This window comes from Lissotriton vulgaris, chromosome 4_1, assembly GCF_964263255.1.
Source record: "Lissotriton vulgaris chromosome 4_1, aLisVul1.2, whole genome shotgun sequence".
NCBI lineage: Eukaryota > Metazoa > Chordata > Amphibia > Caudata > Salamandridae > Lissotriton > Lissotriton vulgaris.
This window is the reverse complement of record NC_141691.1, coordinates 417512902-417533489: the sequence shown is the minus strand read 5'-3', so window position 1 is coordinate 417533489 and position 20588 is coordinate 417512902. Positions and strand designations below refer to the sequence as shown.

The 20588-nt window shown below is 42.7% G+C and overlaps 1 pseudogene; it reads right to left on the bottom strand.

Annotated features, from left to right (window-relative positions):
- Window positions 1-328: 328 nt before the first annotated feature.
- LOC147718824 (uncharacterized) lies at window positions 329-17992 on the bottom strand (annotated as a pseudogene).
- Between the last annotated feature and the right edge of the window lie 2596 nt (window positions 17993-20588).

Sequence of the window (20588 nt, the reverse complement as noted above, 5' to 3'; positions counted from 1 at the left end):
TGGTTTCTGTTTGAGTAGAGTTTCCCAGTTTCATGCGGTTGTCTTTACATTGTGACTGAAGCAGAGAATAATCTCACTTTGTCCTTTATTCTCTGTGCCAAATAAGAATAAAGAGCTCTGCACTTCTTATTACAAGACTTTGAACAGTGTCACACTAAATAACCAATCTGATTCCCTTAATACCTGAATTGCTGCATGAATTACAATAGGCATGCATTTATTTGGACCACATCCAGTAAGGCGACAAATGAAAGGCTCCTTAAGAACGTGATTTCAGCCCAGATTCACGGAACATTGAAGCAACGTTTAAAGTAGTTTCAGCATTATGTTACCTGAAAGGGAGAAAGCAGAACAAAGACATATCTACTAAGATATGGTGCAGTTTTCCTCTTTCCCTGAGCTGGAAGACTTTAGGTTGCCATACAGCAATGCACACATCATGTGCATAGTGCCAGGCAGTGTGTGTTCTGTAAGGTTTATTTTTTTGTACAGGAAGGGGGCCTTTCATGTACAAAAACTATTCCTTAGCACTTTTTTGCTTTGTGTGTGTGCTCTGAATTGAAGCACTAATGCAGAGAAGGAAAAACGAGGTGTACTTTTTTGGTGCAAATGCCTGTAGGCAAATGTTTGTAGATAGGAATTTGTTACAAAGCCAATGGGTGGTTGCATGGGTATGGAATGCCCTGTTGATGCAGACGAATGCAAAGCAGCAAATAACACAACTTTGTGTTACTTTGAGAAACTATCCAGTGCAAATACTGATTTGCGTTGGATGGTAAATCCCATTATAATACTTTGCGCAAGGTTTGCGTCAAAAAAATAACACAAAAGAGGTACAAAGCATTAATAAATATGGGCCTTTCCAGAGTACATAGTCATGATTTTCAGTGTGTGCAATATTAAGCATGCAGCACTTCCATATTTCATACTTCTGGAGCCAGTGAGCCCAAAGACAAATTTGGTTGTATACATACATTTGCAAACAAATGTATCTTTTTTTAAGCCTGTCAGGACTGCTTAGTAGGTGTAAATGGTTTTACGCATGCACACTCATAAATCTCACTCAGGGTGTGGGCAATGGGCATCTCAAGGAGTAGTTTACTTTGAAATGATCTTTATCATTCCTAACATACCAAACATGGCAATGATACTCCTTTTGGATCAGGAATTACCACTTAAAAGTATATAATGGAATTCCCAATGTTAGCCCATGAGAGTAACTTTCACAGCAGTAAAAAATGAAATAGTCTGTTTATCACTGCCATGAAATATAAAACATTAAGGTACAAGTCATACCTTTTACTAGCATCGCACCCTGCCCATAGGGCCACCTAGGACCCACCTTAGGGATGACCTATGTGTACAAATAGGGGAGTTTAAGGCTTGGCAAGTAGTTTTAAATCCCAAGTTGAGGTGGTAGTAAACGGCACACGCAGTCCCTGCATATGCAAACAGGTGTAAACCATTTATACCATGTTTAGGGGAGAGAGCACGTGCACTTTAGCACTGGTTAGCATTGGCAAAGTGCCCAAAGTTCTAACACCAATAAAAAGGTCAGAAAAAGGGAGGAGGAAGTCGAAAAGCTGGGGATAACCCTGAAAAAAGGACCAGGTCCAACAGCTGATTCCAAACAGAGGTGGCATGGTATGCAAAATCGTGATGTACTGGAATGCAGCCCTGTGTGATTTCCAGTGGCTGAGATAAATTCAAGCATTCCATCCATCACTTTTTGGGACATTTTTGTGTGTTGCTCTAAGTGGGCGGGTTATACTCAAATGTGGGTCCCATGCACAGTGTCACTGGAACCAAGCTATCCCTTGTTTATGAGCCCTAACTAGGGTGAAACTGGTCCTGGGTTGCTTGTATTTCAGTGAAGGAGGACCTGGCTTGGCAGTTGGACCTGTACTGTTCCCATTGAAGATGGGTCAAGACTGATTTTTTCTTCAGCCAAGCTGTTGTCTACTAGGTAGATTATTGTTCCAACCTTTGATTTGTGGTCATTGGTTTGAGATTGCGGGTATTTTCTGTAATAATATATTGTCTATGTCCAGTCAGTGGGAGTTTAAACATATTCTGGAAGTTTCCCATGTTATGTCACCCTGCATGGGAGTCTTTTAGCAGCAGTTCAATGCTTAATGAATATGCTGTTATCTCACCTTGATGTATATTTACACATTGATTTGCATTGGCACCCACCTGTGGTCTCAGCCCTCTCGTCAGTTTGTTGATATAGTTTTGGTTATAATAATACACAGAATGGTGTACTGCTTTTGTTTTAAATTATTATATTGTGCTTTTCAATCATATGCTCGTACATCTACAGTGGTATTCTGTTTCCCAGAGGTCTTGTGTTCTTTTATATGTAAGGTGTCATAAAAGTCTCTCCAATTCTCTGGAAAATATTACCACAATGTGAAGTAAGGTGTTATACAATGATCTCCAATTCCCTGGGAATTAATAATAATGTTCAGGGGGTACATTTTCTCACAATGTCCCTCTACAATCACCACAAACATGTCCCATATTGTATCTAAGGTGGAGAAGCACACGTTCTCGGTACAGGGTGTTGTTGTGTTCAATCACGCTCTAGCAGATAACCCAGTTGGACTCCTATAGACTGGGCCACGTGAGCCTTTGCAAACAGATTTGAAATGCTGCAGTTCACCTTTCATGATGACATTTTAAATTATATATATTAGCAGCAGAGAATCAGTAGGAAAGGGGAATGCAGAAAATGTCATGTTATCTCTTTCCATAATACATGCATTCTTCATATTCTATACTGCGACTGCAACTATGATGTTTGCTTCTATTATGTTGCAAACTACTTTGCCTTATGATAAAGCACACTAATATACCAGTCCAGATGTCTTGTGGGCATTATCACTGGGCAAATGTTCTGGTGACCCATTAAAATATGTTTTTTAGAAGAGGTTCATAAAACACTTGTCAGTATTCCCCACTCGGTATGTTAAACTGGTATACATGCACTGGCTGGAGCTAATGGGGCTTGACTAGGTGTGACCGAGAATGGCTTGGCAATACAGCAATTTGCTCTCATATTTTGATGTGTGCACATTTCAGCAACTGGACAACAGTAGTCAGTTTCTGATCCACGAGCTTTCAAGAGGATGGGACTCAACATGGTTATGCTGTAGCATGTGTTAGAACAGTGGTTGTCCATTCCACTTCTTAGGTGAACACAACACGATTTTTTTATACTGTCACTCAAGGATTGCTAAGGGGTTCCATACTGACATTAGTCAGCGATTTATATGATCGTTGCCGACATAAACGTGATGTTCCCCCGTTCTGCTCCTGCTGAACTCGAAATGCTGCTGGGGGTCTGTTCGTGCAGAGACAGGACCAGTGCTTAATTTGAGCCAGTGGTTGTCGTTGGGAGCCACCAGCACTCATTTCTCTCTGCATTAGACATTTACCAATAGAAAGAGAGGAAAACAAAGAAGTGACACGACGATAGAAAAACCACCACAAAGGGAGACAGCAGGAACCTGCAAGAGAGAGATATAGGAGCCGTCAGTGTGATTAAGGAGGTATGAGGTGGATGGAAGACCATGCAGCCTTGGTATTCGGTGCGCTGAGATTTAATAGACATGGTCTTCTGAGCAGAGCTTTATTCACCGACACTCGTTCCTCTGCAAGTGGGCAGAACTGTGACATTCCTCTGTGTGGCATGGGAGAGAGTGCATGCCACCCTTTAGGATTAGCAAGGAGAAATGGTGACACCCATACAGAGAGCCTGAGTGCCAAACGGGTAAGTGATCACGCAGCCGGACAGCATCTTCTCCTCTCCCTGTATCTAAGGGAAGATTGCCATCTGTTCTGGAGTGGGTAAAGCTGAGGGCACTGTGGCATAACTATGTTCTTGTTCAGCGTTCCTACAAGCAAGACGACATTTTATAATCTTAAAGCGTACGTATTCTGACAAATAAAACACTCATTTTATAGGAAAATAAAATGCAGGAGATGATAACTTAATCAGGGATGGCCATATGATGATGCTGATGATGATAATAATAACAACTTCATCTTATTGTGCCATACGTATTCCATGAACCGTGCATAGGCGATCGGTGTTCCGAATAGTAGTAATGAAACTGGATAAGTTGCTGCTGAAAAGAATACTTCCAGTACTGTGGTTGATGCTAAGAACTATTTATCCTCACCTGTCGACAATGACCTCTGCAAATGCCTCAGAGTCAATCGACTTATCCTCAACCCTTGACACAACAGATCACAACGCCCACCACTGTCAGAAAACTGATGATTCAGATGACTCAGAATTGAATGGGCCGACTGAAGATTTGGTGTACAGGGCACTCCGTGACAATTGTGATGGAGTACCCTGCCTGCCAAACTCAAAATTTGCCCTATAGGTATTATAGTGGTACTCATAGTGGTATAAATATTGCAAGATATTACTGGATACATGATAATACGCACACAATTCTAGTAGTACCATAATCAATATCCACAGTATTCACCTAAAGCTGTATCAACACAAAACCATCCACGGGTTCCACACCATTCTCAAATCCATTCTTATTGGTTGCATTAAATGACATGTAATTGCCTTGAATAACACCTCTCAAGACGTGTTCCCTCACACAAGGCCAACTATTCTCTCTTGCACATTCCTGGCTTTTAATAATGAAACTGGTGTTGATTTAATTTATTCTCATTGCATCTACCACTATGGTTATCCTTAGCAGTTTCATTTACTTAAGAATGTCAGTGGCAAGATGGCAAATGGCTGCTTCCCACCCAGGACAACCTCAGCCTCTCTTTTTATTCCACAGTGTTTTGCCTCCATGCCTATCTGGAGAGATCCCATGACATATTACACTGAGCAGTGCACTGGAGGCGTGCTTGGTTATCTGCACATTGGTAGTGACAACTATATTGCATGTTGAGGAGAGGACCTGTCCAGACTCAGCTGACTGGCTGTAACATTTGAACTTGGTGGAGGCACTGATGCAGACTGAGAGTAGGATGTTGTCCTTCTGCCTGAACATTAATTTGGAGCTTCTCATCCAGGTTTCTGAACTCTTTTGGGTTGGAACTGTGCAAATCCTAGACCGTTTGATGCTTTGGGAAAGGGATCCAAGTGAAGCATGTCGTTCCTGACATGGAACATGCCTGAAGAATCAGCTTGATTATATCAAGGCAGAACAAGTGAACACGGTTTTGAGAGTTATAAATACGGTAAGCAAAATGCCCATTTTATATACATATACTTCATTAGGAACAGTATAGTCTAACGATTTGTTTGATAGAGTCAACAACATTCACACACTTTGCCTGTAGGTGCAATATAAATCAGTTTTCATCAGCCAGTCTTCAAGCTGATGAAGCAAAAGCTTGCATATATATTTTGTTCCATTCACTCAAATATTGTATTAGCCAATAATTAGCTGGATTAGCTTTGGGTCGTTCTTGTAAACCTGTACCTTTTTCTATGTGTCCTTTGCAATGTTTGAGGTCAATTTACAGACAATTAGAAATATGGAGCACAGATCTTCAATTCAGGTTTGAAAAATTGACTGTGATTCCATTTGTCCTGTTTTTTAAAATTATTCTGTGTGCTTATTGATACAACCATTTCACTGAGGGTGGAAACAGACTTCCAAATGTCAGTGTCATTACAATCTGCGGGAATGGAGTAGGACGTTTTTCGCCTGCTCTCGGACTCCCTGAGGCCCATCCAGTGCCATCCACGGCACTGGGGCACCTGAGGGGGCCGACCACCACTGCATGCACATCCGAGATACCCCAGGTGCCACTGGGAATACATGAATACTAAAACGTTAGGGTGGGTATCCTCTGTAAAGCATGATTCTTCACGTCAGTTACCAAAGTGGTCCGGTATTGGGATGGTCGATATTTGACTCTACATCTCCTTCGGGGACAGCGGAGGCTCACATTACTCAACATATATGCACCTAATACCTCACAGAACACCCTTGACACATTTTGCAGGAACAATTAGAGGGGGTGGAGGGTGACATTATAGTATGCAGCTATTTTAATCCGGTGTGGGATCCTGTGCTGGACCAAAGTGTAGCCTCTTTTCAAAATGCAGGGGCCATGTCCTCCCACCTCAAGCAGGACATTGAGAACCTGGGCTTAATAGACACATGGCATTACAAACACTCCAAACTGCTAGATTACTCTTTCTACTCACACATACATACCTCCTACTCCTGTATAGACGACACACTAGTCACTCACTCCCTCCTTCAACATCTAGACACAGTGGAGCTTTCTGACATCTCTATTTATGACCATGCGCACCTAGAGCTGTTATGGGAGGCTAGTGGCCTCTCCACACAGTGCCCACCGTGCTGGTGCCTGCCCCCCCACCTCCTATTTGTGACCCCGTGGATGTGGCCAAGATAAGCAAAGGAAGCGCCGACCACTTCACTCTTAATGTTCTTCCCTAAACCCCCTTCAAACTCTATGGGATGGGTTTAAGGCCACCATCCGGGTCACGATTATATCCATTGCTATTGCACTGGTGGGAGTTCGGACTGGTAGAGTCTAACTTGACTACTACAATCAAACAATGAGGACAGCTGGGCAAAGCCACTCCCTCCCATCGGACCAAACAGCAGCTTGACATGGTTCGCGGCCAACTTCCCACTCACCGGACGGGAAAGGTGGGGAGTGCACACCTGGGCACTGCCACAGAGCTACTGTGAGGGGGCAACAAGATGGACAAGCTTCTGGCTCGTAGACTTCATCAGGCATGCACTAAGAAACATGTTGCTAAGTTGCAGACTGATGACAGGGGATGGGCGATTGCAGAACGGGACAATCTTTAGGCCTTTCGTGATTATTATCATGAAAGGCCTAAAGATCCGCCCCCTGTGCTAATCAAAATATACTTAGACGCTTGCAAATGGAAAACTCTACATCCATGTCACGCAACTCTCCTGGGTGAACCAATCACTCTTGAAGAACTGCGTGCCGGCGGTTGGGGCTCTGCCCCTTGGTACATCCCCGGGACCTGACTGCCTTCTGGTTCATTTTTATCAGCTCTTTTTTCCCCACTTACAGGATCACCAATTGCAGCTATTTAATTCTTTCAGATACAAGACATGGCCTCTGTCTTTCAAATACAAAACATGGCCTCTGCTGAAATCTCTCACACACCCAAGGTAGACAAGGACGCGACCTCGTGCTCTTTATATCGTCCCATAGCCCTACTCAATATGGACGCTAAGTTGTTCACTAAAATCCTGGCCTCTCAACTTGAAACCTATCTTCCGGGCCTTGTCAAACCAGACCAGGTTGGCTTTACACGTCAGAGACAGGGCGAGGACAACATCCATCGCCTAGCTCACTTAGTCGAAAAATCGCATCAATATGATATTCCAGCATACCTTTTCTCAATGGATGTAGAGAAGGCCTTTGATAGGGTAAACTGGTACTTCCTCCTGGAAGTGGTGATTAAAAGTGGGCTGGGGCCAAGATTGATCTCTAAGATAATGGCCTCATATTCGGAACGGTAGTCTAATGTCCGTGTTAATGGACAACCCACGAGCCCTGTAACCATTCTTTGGTGCACTCATCAAGGGTGCCCACAATTTCTTTTACTATTTGCCCTGGAAGTTGGGCCTCTTGCCATCATGATTCACACCACGGACACGGTGCAAGGCATAGCCTTCCGTGGCCAGCCACACTAGATTTGTCTCTTTGCAGATGATCTTCTTCTCATGCTCTCTCAACCCGATGTTTCCCTCCCAAGTGTGGTGGCCTGCTTACAGGGTTACAAGGCTGTTTCTGGATTTAAGTTCAACATAACCAAGTCATCTGTACTCAATTTAACTAGTGCTAATCAAGACCTACCATCCCTGCAATGCCTTTCACCCTTTCAGTGGTCATGTCATACCTGGGTCTCAACATCACCTCTACACTTTCCTCCTGGTCCCGGGCTAATTGGCCTCATCTTCAATGTGCTCCAGCGAGTCCTTCATCTCCTACAGACCCTGCCCAGGTCGATCCTGCAGGATGATATGCTGTGTCAACAACGCAACAGCCAAACCTTCATTTGGAACGAGAAGGACCCCGGATGGCCAATGCCCTGTTGATGCTCCTGTGGGACAGGGCTGGCCTGGCATGCTCCAATCTTCTTGAGTCTTAGTCGGAAGCCCATCTTCGATTCGTTTAAGAGTGGGTGGTCCAAAAAGTGAAAAGCACTGGTTCCACATGGACCGAGCAGTGGCATGCTGGCCCTTGTAGGACCTGGTGCCCATGCATGCCGTGCCACTTAGGGCATACATCGCCACCCCTACCAGGACGTTACTTGATATTTGGGACAAGGTGGCCCTCAAGAAAGGTATGACTACCTTCCCTTCTCCAAACATGCTTATTACTAAAAACCCAGACTTTCCCCCAGCGTTCACCCCTTTTTTTCACTATGGTGCGATGAGGAATGTCAGACGCTACGTGACCTTTTCACATGAGATGTCATGAAGTCCTTTGACCACTGTAGAGTGGAATACCAGCTTACGGATGACTCATGACTTCAGTATTGCCAACTGCGATACTGGGCGTTACACCCCTCAGTCTACCCGATGGCTATTCAACCTTACATCCTCTTTGAAAAGCTTGTTAAAACATAAAATGGCTCGAGAGGCCTAATATCTAATATCTACCATACGTTTTAGCACTCCCCCAGTACCCCAGTGTGCACTCATGCCTACCAGTCAACATTGCACAATAGCACACAGGAAGATATAACATGTAAACAACGAAACCCTGTGACGGGAGATACCCAACACCTTCCACTGTTTTTCCCTCAGAGAGACGGCATACAAATGAATGTTCCAGTGGTATTATACACCAGCCTGTCTCGCCACTATTCACTCAAGTACCTCTCCCCTCTGCTGGCATTGTGAAAAAGAAACAGGAAACTTCTTACATATTTGGTAGCATGTAAAGTAATAACCACACATTAGAAAGAGATACTGGGTCGTATCAAAGACATTGTAGGATACCTGCTTCCTTCCTCATATCTCAGGGTCATTTCGGGCATCCGGCCTTAGTTGCAATGACACATGTCATCAGTTAGTTGCTTCTAGTGGCGCGGTAACTTATAGCGCTCATGTGGAAGCAGGTGACCCCTCCCTCAATGGCACAATGGTTCAGCCGTATGTGGCACATTTTAGCAATGGAACGGATATCACACAACTTGGCCGACATAGAGAAAAAATTGGAATACCTGTATAAGCCCATAATACAATATGGTGTGCCTATAGAGTTCACTTGCTTTTAGCCCCATGAAACTCCAGATGCTTCAGCTCTTTGAGCAAAACCGCCCCAATATGCCACTTTATTATGATAGCTTCTATTTTATCAAAGGAAATACCACACTCTTTCCACCCACAAGAAGTCACCGCCCCCTGCTCATGCCTCCCCACAGCGGACCCTGACCTGAATTTACCATGTTTTATTATGGTTTTCTAGATTTATGTATGAATGTTTCTTTTCCTTCTTTCTTGTTTTTGTATCTTAAGACATGAGGTGTTGCCAGACAATGTATGTTGCATGTACTGGATGCTGCTCCCTTGCTCAATCAATCAATCAGGGATTTATGAATCGCATTACTCACATCTGAGGGTCTCAAGGTGCTGGGGGAGGGAGGGGGTTTTCGTGCAGCTCCATCTCATCCAAAGAGCCTGCTCTTGAGGCTCTTCCTGAATGCTTGCAGAGTGGAGTATTGTCTGATGCTGAAGGGTAGTTCGTTCCAGGTCTTGGCCATGATGTAGGAGTAGGCTCTTCTTCCCTTTCTGGCTCTGCGGATGTGTGGGGTTTCGGCAAGGGCGAGGTCAGCGGAGTGGAAGCTTCTCTTGGGTGTGTAGAAGGATATTCTTTCGTTGAGGTATTGGGGTCCGGTGTTGTGTAGGGATTTGTAGGCATGATTGAGCAGCATGGAGGTGGAGCAATGGAGGTCTCATAGGTGCTGGGTGAAGTGGTCTTGTTGTGGAGTGCCGAGGACGAGTCTGGCAGCAGTGTTCTGGATGGTCTGGAGTTTGTGGAGTAGAGCTTTGTTGATCCCGGCAAAAAGGGCATTTCCGTAGTCCAGTCTGCTGGTTATGAGTGCGTGGGTGATGGCCTTTCTGGACTCGGGGGGGGGGATCCATTTGAAGATCTTGCAGAGCATCCGTTAGGTGTTGGAGTATGTGGAGGGGACAGCGTTGATATGTCAGGTCATGGTGAGGAGGAGTTGAGTATGATGCTGAGGTTGCGGTTGTGGTCCGAGGGTGTTGGGGGGGTTGCCAAGGGTGGTGGGCCACCAGGTGTTGTCACATGCAGAGGGGGTAAATCAAAGGATGAGGACTTCTGTTTTGTCTGAGTTGAGCTTCAGGCAGCTGCTTCTCATCTAGGATGCAACGTCTTTCATTCCTTCCTGGAAGCTGTGTATGGTGATGTGGGGTTCCTTGGTGAGGGAGAGGATGAGTTGGAGGTCGTCAGCGTCGGATACTATGCTGAGTCCATGCTTTCTGACAATGGCAGTGAGGGAACCATGTAGATGTTGAATAGCGTGGGGCTGAGTGATGATCCTTGGGGATCTCCGCAGCTGGTCTCTGTGGGTTCGGAGAGGAAAGGCGGGAGTCTTATTCTTGGGGTTCAACCAGTGAGGAATGAGCAGATCCGGTCTAGGGAAGTGCCTTGTATGCCGGCGTTGTGGAGTCTGGTGGTGATTGTGCGGTCGGAGACAGTGTCAAAGGTTGCGGAGAGGTCTATTAGGATGAGGGCCGCCATCTGGCCCTCATTCTACGTAAGATGTCTAATGCATATTGCCTCATTTTTGTTTCATCACATGCACAGATAGATCTTATGCCACTTTGTTGTCCTGAAAAGGCTGACTATTGTTCCTATGCACCAATACTGACACCACAATGTGTATGTTTTCCTATTTTGAAATACAATAAGCAGTACTTGAGTAAAAAAATACATAGAGAGGCTCAGATGCCCCTCCTCTTTACCCCTTTGAGATTATATGTGAATTGTTTTAGTCTTTCCGGTGCTCTTCTTCTTTGAGAGCCTTTAAATTTGCTCTTATCAGTGTTTTCCTTTTCAGGTAAATTAAGGCCCTGTAATGTTTCCTCACTGCAGTAAATCATTATTAGATCTGAGGTATCATCCTTCAGCATCCTCTAAAGTTCGATTTTTGATTACACATAGCCTTTACCATCACACAACCTGCTTTTAAAACCTGTACCTACTTCTTTTTCACATGATGCTGTTTTATTGCTCTATCAGAAACATTTTGGATCTTCTCACTTTAGTTCACTTGATGACATGCAAGTTGACATTTGCACACAGGCACAGATGAGAACTAGTTCCCAAAATAACTTGTAGGTTTTCAGCACCAGAGGTGCATGTGAAAATTGCCACTTGCGCGTTTGTATAAATGGTGCGGCTTGGAAGGCTGATCAGTCTCATTTACAATGCATACAGAGCATCCCTAATTCACTTTGGAATGTAATGACTTTAGAACTCTTTAACACTCTCATTCTATTATGCAATGTTATTTTATGGCACCAGTGGAAACATTCTAAACTGTGTGCTCTTATATTTTGGGAGAAGAAACTTTAGAACTTGTTTGCTTTCAAATTAATTGGAGGTAAGGTTATAGACTCATTCCATGTAAACACGGCTCACATTACTTTTTTTTCAAATTAAATCCAAGTTCCTAATCCACTGAGCACAAAATAGCACCTGTATGAGTTCCTGCGGGAACACATGGAACTCTTACAAGCACACAGTGTTGCTCCCTGTGGCGCCTCAATGAGCTACCACAGAGACAAAATGGAGCACCTGCAGGATTGCAACCTAGCATTTGCAGATAACCAGGAAACTCCTGCAGGCTACCAACTGTGGTCCTCTAGGAAGAATGCTGATTGATGGACCTGGCATCCTTGTTGTGGTTTCCCCAAACTTTTTGCCTTCAGTCTTCCTGTTTTTGTTGACTTTGTTTTACTAGCCTTAGGATTCTGCACACTTTACCACTGCTAACAGGTGCTAAAGTGATCATGCCGTTTCCCTAAAACATGGCAGAAATGGCTTATCCCCAATTGGCACTTTTTAAAAATAGTTTTTATTGATTTTCAACAATTTGAACAAATCTATTATATTAATGGCAATATAAACATTATTAAACATGCGGTTACGGAAGTAGCTATGGTGGGGTGCCGTAGTATTGATAGTGATCGTGAATCAGTGTTGGTGTTTTATGCCGTAAGTCTGGCTTCTCAAGTATGAACAGCAGGAAATCTTATGATGTATATCGTATTTATGGTATTTTGTTCTGGAGATGTAGGGTGGTAGTATGTTTTATGGTGGAACTGGGTTTATGGTGTTCAATTTTGATTCTATGGGGTCAAATAATCTTGCCATTGCGCGGGGTTAGCCGATGAGGGCCTTCGCGTGTCATTGGGCAATTTGCTCTCGCGTTCTGCCACTAGCGCTGTACGGAGGTCTAGGAACCTTGCTTGTGCATTGGGGCCGTAGCTAGTTTGTGCTTTGCTTGGCCCAGTGCCAAATCTAGGAATTTATTATAGATTCTTACGACTGGCCTTGCGTTACGTGATTGTAAGTATGAAGTGCAGGCCCTGGGCAACCACTGTGGTGCCCGCTGCTTCTGTTGTAGTGTAGTTCCTATTTTCCCAATAGGCTCTGCGCATTGGAATAACACAAACAGCAGTGTAGACATAGGACTGAGGTCATCTAGGTCTCTACTGACTATGTTAAACTTAATTTAGGTTTGCGCCAGCTAGCTTAGAGGTCACTGGAAACTTTCTTGAATGAATAGGGAGGGACAAGCTCCCCTGGCTCAGACAAGAAGGGATTCAGTTTCCGACAACCGCATCAACATGACAATTTTGCTCCCTCAGAATAAGAGTATATCTCTAGAGTCGTGTGAAAACAATAGACAGCTATTTCACTCAGTCAGAAGTGCATACTTAGTTTCACCAGAGTGCAGAGAAATAGAGAGACGGGCGTTTTCAATAAATAGGTGTTATTTATTGAGCAGTCTTCTTTCTCATGCAAGAGAAATGAATTGCCACGATTGCAATACTTAAAGTAAAGTAAAGTGCGTACAGTAAAAGTAGTATTATGAAATAATAATGTAAAAGCATTGATATGGTTTCTTAGCCATATGATACTTTAAAAAGGATAAAATATATACATACATAAATACATTGACTAACATACTCAACTGGTGCTTCTAACTAAGCCTACCCCGGTGTACCTGACCTAAGCCTAATACGTGGGAAGGGATAAGTAAGTAGCAGTTTAAGTTAAGTTGGTTAAGATTATTTTGCCAAGAATCTGCATCAAGAATTCTCTCAAGGGTTTAGTCAGCTCCGTACCTTGGTAATAGAATGTGGGAGGTCTGGTATCTCTTTCCTCAGGACTCGATATCCCAGCAACCCGCAAGGGTAGGCTGGAAACACCGGAGCTGGATTTTCTCGGCTGGAGAAAAAGACAGCGTCTCTCTCAGTGCGTCAATCGGGAGGGGCGGCTTCCGTGGGCTCTCGCATCAGCTGGGCTCTTGGGCACGTAGATGGCCGCTCTGCTCCAAACCACCGTGTGTTTGCTTAAGGCAACTGTTGGTATTTTATACCTGGAAGGTGCCGGGTTTGACGTAAGGTTGGACATAAGACGTCACTAAGAACTAACAGTTCCTTCTGGACTCCAGGAGTTTTTGTTCAAATCAAAACAAAAGCAGGGGGGATTTCCCGGGCTGCTGGAGGCTTGGTTTGTTTAAAGAACGCGTTGTACTTTCTAGGAGTCTAAGGGGAGTAATCGTGCCGTATTCGGACTGCATGGGCTATTACTAAATATGGATATGATTCTTATGCCTTTATAAGGATATAGTTTATTATAACCACATAAGGGCATAAATCGGGAATAGCGAATTAGGGTCCTAGATAGAAACACAACACCTACTCCACGGATTAATGTCCATCATTACTAAAAAACTAAGCAATAGTAAACATATAACGATATATTTGTGTTTTCCAACCCACCCCAAAATACATATTCCGCATTTGAAATGGTATATGGTAAATACACGAAAAATGAGTTTTGGTACTGTATGTTTTTTAAGCAGTGTCATCATTCAGTTAAAATGCATATATTTATCAGCTGAACGAATTGCGAAAATTACACATGAAATGGCTCTGAATACAGAAAAGAAGGTCAAGACCATTTCATCACATATTTATACAAATTGCTGTATATGTGCTAGAGGCTGAGGTAAAATATTGTCTCTAGTATCCTAAAATAGAAGCTCTGTTCTCTAAGAATAGTTCTACGTTAAGCAGAGTACCCAGTGCCAAAAAAAGTAAATATTTTGGAAGTGGAAAAAAAATAATTTCGTTTTCAGGGGAAAAATAGTTCCAAATCTTTTCATTAGCTTTGTTTTAACAAACTGAAGGCCAAATTCAGAGTTCAGGGAACGCTGTGTGCTTATTGTTTTTAAAAGTTATTCTCGTTGGCTGGAGAGAACATCACATCAGACAGGCTTGCAAAAAATTGGTCTACAACATCAGGTGAAAGTGCAACCAAGTTCGAAAATACTGCAACAGTGCAATTCTGTGCGTGATTGCTATCATCGGTGTTTGGATCAGCAATGCTCACAGAAGGTTGTACCTGTTCGGTGCTGCTTTCCTCTTGTACCTCACCGCCACCTACTCGTAGTGGTGAAGTCTCAACGAATGCCTCATCAGAATCGGTAGCCGCTGGGGACAACACGATGCATGAGTCGTTATAGGACCTAGCAAAGTATCGATATCCATTGGTACTGCTGATTGTTGTGTAAGACAGACGTCCAACACGCATTCTTCTCCGCATGCCAGACATCGAAGCACAGGTAAAATGCAATCTTGCCAGATTGGTCTGAATGAAAGAAACCAAGTTGCACTTAAATCTCTTAGCCGGGCCAATCCGAGGACCTTAGTGATACGGTCTCGGTATCGTATTGCTAGGATCGTTTCTTCCATTGTTGCTAGAGTCTTGTCTGTGGATTGGCTTGCCATATCGGTGCAGAAGGAGTAAAAATAAAATTCCTGCCACGAGTCCCAAGATTAAGGGTAGGCCGCCGAAGACAGAATGGACAACATTTGGGAAAATGCCCAGAACTGTTTCAAAGGGTGCTAACAGTCCCGAAAAAATTGTCTTAAATACATGTGCGATGCCACTGGTATCAGACATGTTTAAAATTTGGCTTAACACTTCTACGAAATGTATGGGGCAATTTGTCGATAAAAGGGTATGTATCTCTGCTGCTGTCCTTGCAACTTGCAGATCATATGTTTCTTTGGATGACGTTAAAGGCACAGTTGTCTGTAAAAGAATAGACTTCATTCTGCTTAAAGTATCAATTCGAATAGAAGAGATATTCAACCGAGGCCATAACGCAGCCTCCATGTCTGGATTGCTGTGTGGATACAATACTTGCATACAGCAAACGACCCTGGAAGTTACAGTTGTCAGATAGGCTTTTCCTGGCAGCATGCCACAACAGCTGTGGTCACTTATTAAAATGTAACTGCTGTTAGAAAGTGGTCTAAAAAATGGCTCTATCCATTTTGCAGGCGTGCCATGCAGGTTACATGAAAGGTTATTTGAAGACCCTTCGCAGGATCCATGCAAATTAATACCTTGACACAGAAGTGTACTGCTTAGTGATTTTTTACAACTTTTACCACTAAGAAATACCTCCTTGTTCCCTTCACTATAACATCTGTGTGTATAAGGTAAATCCCAGGTTGATTTTATGTATTCTTTACCCAACCTTTCATACTGGCCTGCTGGTATATGTTCTTGGCAGTATTTAAACTGGAAAGTTGTAATCGGAATTGTAATCGTTCCATGTATTATCCATTCAATGACAGGTCTCTCTGACATTGTCAATGGTAATCTCTCGAGTTTTTCAATGCTCAGAATCATATAGTCGGCTCCTTTTTGTGCAAAACTGATTTGTTTATCAGTAAGGTTAAAGATAGAAAATAATGACGTTATGTTGATTAGACGCCATGGCACGTAGCCTGAACGTAGGTTTTGAATGTCTTATATCAAAGGCAGAAGATACAATACTGTCCAGTGAATATATTCTGGAAGACTGAGTCGTTAACCCATTGTCCACAACAGAAAGTGATTTTTCCAAATGTATACGATCAATTTCTCGTATTTTTTCTGCTGTTTCAATTTGCATTACTTTCCAAGCTTCGTTGTATGCAGCGTATATACTGGCCACTATGAAACGTTTTTGACGCTGTTTGTGTGGTCCCATTATGAAATCACACATGTCAGCACCGTCTTTAAGTAAAGTTAAGTGTTGCTTAATTTCAGCCAGTGTGGATTTCTGTAGCCACTCAAGGCATAGTTTCCCTACACTGTATGTTGTAACTATCCCTGGATGTTGTCTCTGGGAGTATCTAGGGTCTGGTCTGGTCATTTTGAACCCCTGTGTTTTGTTCAGGAATCTATCTTGACAGTTATTCGTGTCTGTTGGCCAGATCAACCACTTTTTCCAATCAGTATGTGTTCTGTTTTGGTGTAAAATATGAGATACGTCTATCTCCACATCAGTAGTGCTGTCACTATCAGGTAGGGGTTTCGGAATAGACGGTATATTTAAATCTTTTATCTTAGCTAGGCCAAGACAAGTAGTTTGTTGAATTGTGTCATTCAAGAATATTATTTGTTCTGGGATCATGCAGGCCCTAAATAGTGCTTCTAGGCCTTGTACTTGCCAATCTTTGGAACCCCAGATTGTTTTTGTTTCAATGGTGTTTTTCCAAAATTCGAAACCAAATGTAGACATTTTGTCATAAAATTTTTCAGAATAAATCAGTTTAGTATTTGTCAACATAGTTTTCATTCCTGTCCTATTTAACATTTTGAAATAAAATGTTCCTGGATCACTGTTATTAAACCCTGAGAAGTATTGGAATTTCTCATAAAATGTTTTCGAACTGCCTTTTGGTGGAGTTGGACAGTGTTCCCACTGGTTATAAGATAAAACATTTCTAGGCTGAGCAGTTTTATGCAAATAGAGATCACCATAATGGTTGTAACAGTATAACTCTTCATAATTCGATGAACCCTGCAAGTAATCATGTTCAGTAAACTTGGCTGACATTACTAAATCTGACATCATATTATTAATGTTTTCAAAGTCCCAATCATCAGAGAAGGTACTTGGTGTCACAAAGTCACTTAATGAAATCTTGAACTGGTGGGGATACTTCAAGAGCTCGACCGGGCCAAAAATGTCATAATCAGTTCTGTTACATGCTACCCCACCGGGTATTGGATTGGCTGTGATGTTCACTGATGACAGTTCTCTTTTCTCGATGTGAGAGGATGTGTGAGGCTTTAGGACTAAGTTGATGTTCTGGCTTGCTGTGTCCATTGTACTATATTTTCCATCAATGAATTGTCCCAAACATAGAACCATGATGAGCCAAAGCAGGAGGAAAAGTACACCTAACACAATCCAAAATTCAATCCATGGTGAAATTAGATATGTTTCTTTTAGTTGGTGCAAAAGTTCAATTACTTTGTCTTTAAAAGTTTTTGTTGGAGGCTTTTCTTCATGCTCGCCTTGATCTTCAGAGAAGTCGTCGAAAGTGATGAATTAGCCAGATGCAGTTCTGTCAATTGTTGGAATTGCTTCCGGATTTTCATTTACTTTTGCATTTTTATTTGTTTCATTTGCATAGTCTGAGGTTACATCGTGGTAGACAGGTATTTCTTGACGAACTGGTGAGATTTGGGTTTAAAGAGGCACAAGTTTAATGGCTTTGTTGCATAGTCCTTTTTTATTCACTGCAGGTTTATCAAATGTGATTAGTCTCTCAGTTTGAACCTCTTGGATCGTTGCAAATTTTGGTATTCTGCTATTTCTTGGGAGTCCACTGGGCCTACTACTTATTATTGGCCACATAATTGTGGTTTTACCAGGTCGATGGATACAACTCGGTTCTCCTTTTTACCAGCAAGTGGCGGTAGTACAACTGATCTTGTTCCGTTGATAGCTAAGACAGGTACTGCTTTTCTGTAAGAAGGCCCAAATTCCTTCTTTACCGCGATCTTTTCTCGGACCAGATCTCCAATCTTTGGAATCCAGACAGGTCTTGCTGGGACAGGTGGATTTTCTTCAGTGGCTGTCGGCTGTAGTTTCAACTTTATGTTACTCAGGTTTTTTCTTGTTTCATTTAAATCCTGTAAAACAGCCAAACGATCTTTAATATCAAAGGATTTTTCTTCTACCACTGAAGTGTGACTATCAAGATCCTGAATAAGCATTCTAGTCCCGAACAATAGTTCGTATGGAGTGAGACCTTTTAGAGAATTTCTTGGCAGATTATTAAAACTACGTTGGACACTTGTTAAATGTTTGACCCACCCATCACCCGAACCTAATACCCTCGCCGTAATAGATTGCTTTATGTCCCGTTTTTTTCTTTCCACAACCGCATTTCCCTCAGGATGGAAGGGAGAGGAGTACCGCAATGCAATGCCCATGCTGTTCATGGCCTCTTTGTAAGTTCGAGAGCTAAACGCAGGACCCTGATCAGAATGTAGCATGCCAATTGCGTATGTGCCGATATAGACTCGCAAATCTTTTATAACAGTTCTGGCGTCAGCCGAGTGCTGGGGCCACATTTTTAAGTAAATTAAATCTTTATTAATTATGGGACGCATTTCTCCGACTGGATTTCTGCTCTATAGATAGCCTGATGCTATCTAATAGTGGTATCTGGGCTACAGGCTGGTCCGGTTCACAACTGCGATCTCTGTTGCACTCCTTGCAATTTTTTGCAAAATAGTAGATATCTACGCTCATTCCCGGCCACCAGTACTCCGATTGTAGTTCCATCAGAGATTTCAGGATCTCTTGGTGCCTCAGACCCAACTCCATATGTGCTTCTTGTAGTAAGAAGATGCTCCGGTTCGTGTTTGGAATCACCCTATCCCCCACTCCAGAGATTCGAGCAAAAGGAACGGAGTTTGCATCAATTATGTATGTATTACTGAGTGGATAGTTCAGAGGTAATGCTGCGTAGTCGCCTTTTAAAGACGCTTTTACCGCAAGCATGGTTTCTCCGTCTATGTGTTTTTCTGAACGCTTTTTAGTGGCTATGGAAGCCGGTTCAACCGTTTCCGCTGTGGCTGTGTTAACCAATTAATTCCCTGCAACGTGAACGCCAACACGTCGATGACTCAGTGCGTGTATCACGTGAGTCTTTTGGAGTTCTTTCTGCAAAAGAACTACCTGTTCCCAAAGCGTTTTATGCTTTATTGTAGCACCTGTGTCATCTTTGTAACCGTTTTTGATCCATGTCTGCATGTCACTGTTGTATGATTTGACGCAGAAATATGAATCGCACACTATTAGTGTGGGGAATTCGCGATCAGCATTTTCAAGCGCCATCTTTAAAGTTCTTATTTCAGCTCGCTGAGCTGAACATTTCCTGAGTGATTTGGTTTTGGTAATCATTGGTTGGAATTTACCAGAGCGCCAGCGACCTTTAACAATCGCGCACGCTGCATCGTAGGATTTATTTTCTACATCGTAGTGTTGTGCGAATCTGTCCATATAGATTGCGCAGGTATATTGTTCTAGAGGCAGAATTTCAGCTGGCAGAGGATATTCTCGTTCATATACTAGATCATCTACTTTTTTCAGTTTTGGGTCAAACTAGTATTTCACGTCTTCTGTAGCAAAAGAATTTTCCCATTCTATCCATTTTGGATCTAAGGCCACTTTATTCAGATTACGTGGACTTGTTAATGCCTCAAGGGATGATTCCGCTGAGAAAACAGATATTCTTCTGCCTTGGGCAAGGGCTTTTTCTTTTGCTACAGCAGTTTTAACCGCTGTCAGAATTTTTTCTGTAGAACTGAATTTCATTTCAGCTTGAGTGTACAAATGAGATTTGTAAGCTATAGTTACCGTTTCTCCCTCATTAGAGGTCAGGTATGTGAATCTGCATCTTCCTGGGATGACTCGGATTACAAGATTGTGTGTGTTTTCGCGAGTTTGTAATTTTGTTTTAGCTAACATGTCTGTTAGCAATGATCTCAAAATATCTGTGTGTTTCTGAATCCAATTGGTTTGTTTGAAATCTGGTCCTATTAATTCATAGAGAGGTTTAACCCTCTCGGCATAATTTAGAATGTATGTTCTTCCGAAATTCAGGAAACCTAATATTGATTGTAAATTCTTCAGCGTTTTTGGTGCTTGGAGTACAGCACATTTCTCTAAGAAATTGTCTGCCAGGCGTTTGCCTTCACTTGAAAATTCATATCCTAAAAATAGGACAGTTAGATGGGCAATTCGTGACTTTTTAATATTGAATTTGTAACCCTCTGACGCGAACCCAAGTATTATGGTGTAAACCCTTTTTAAGTGAGTCTCCAGGTCATCATCTGTGAGATAGATGTCATCGACATATGATAATGCCTCATCATCATATATTTGTAGTAACTCTGTTACCCTTGCTGAGAATAATCCTGGGCTATTCTTGAATCCCTGT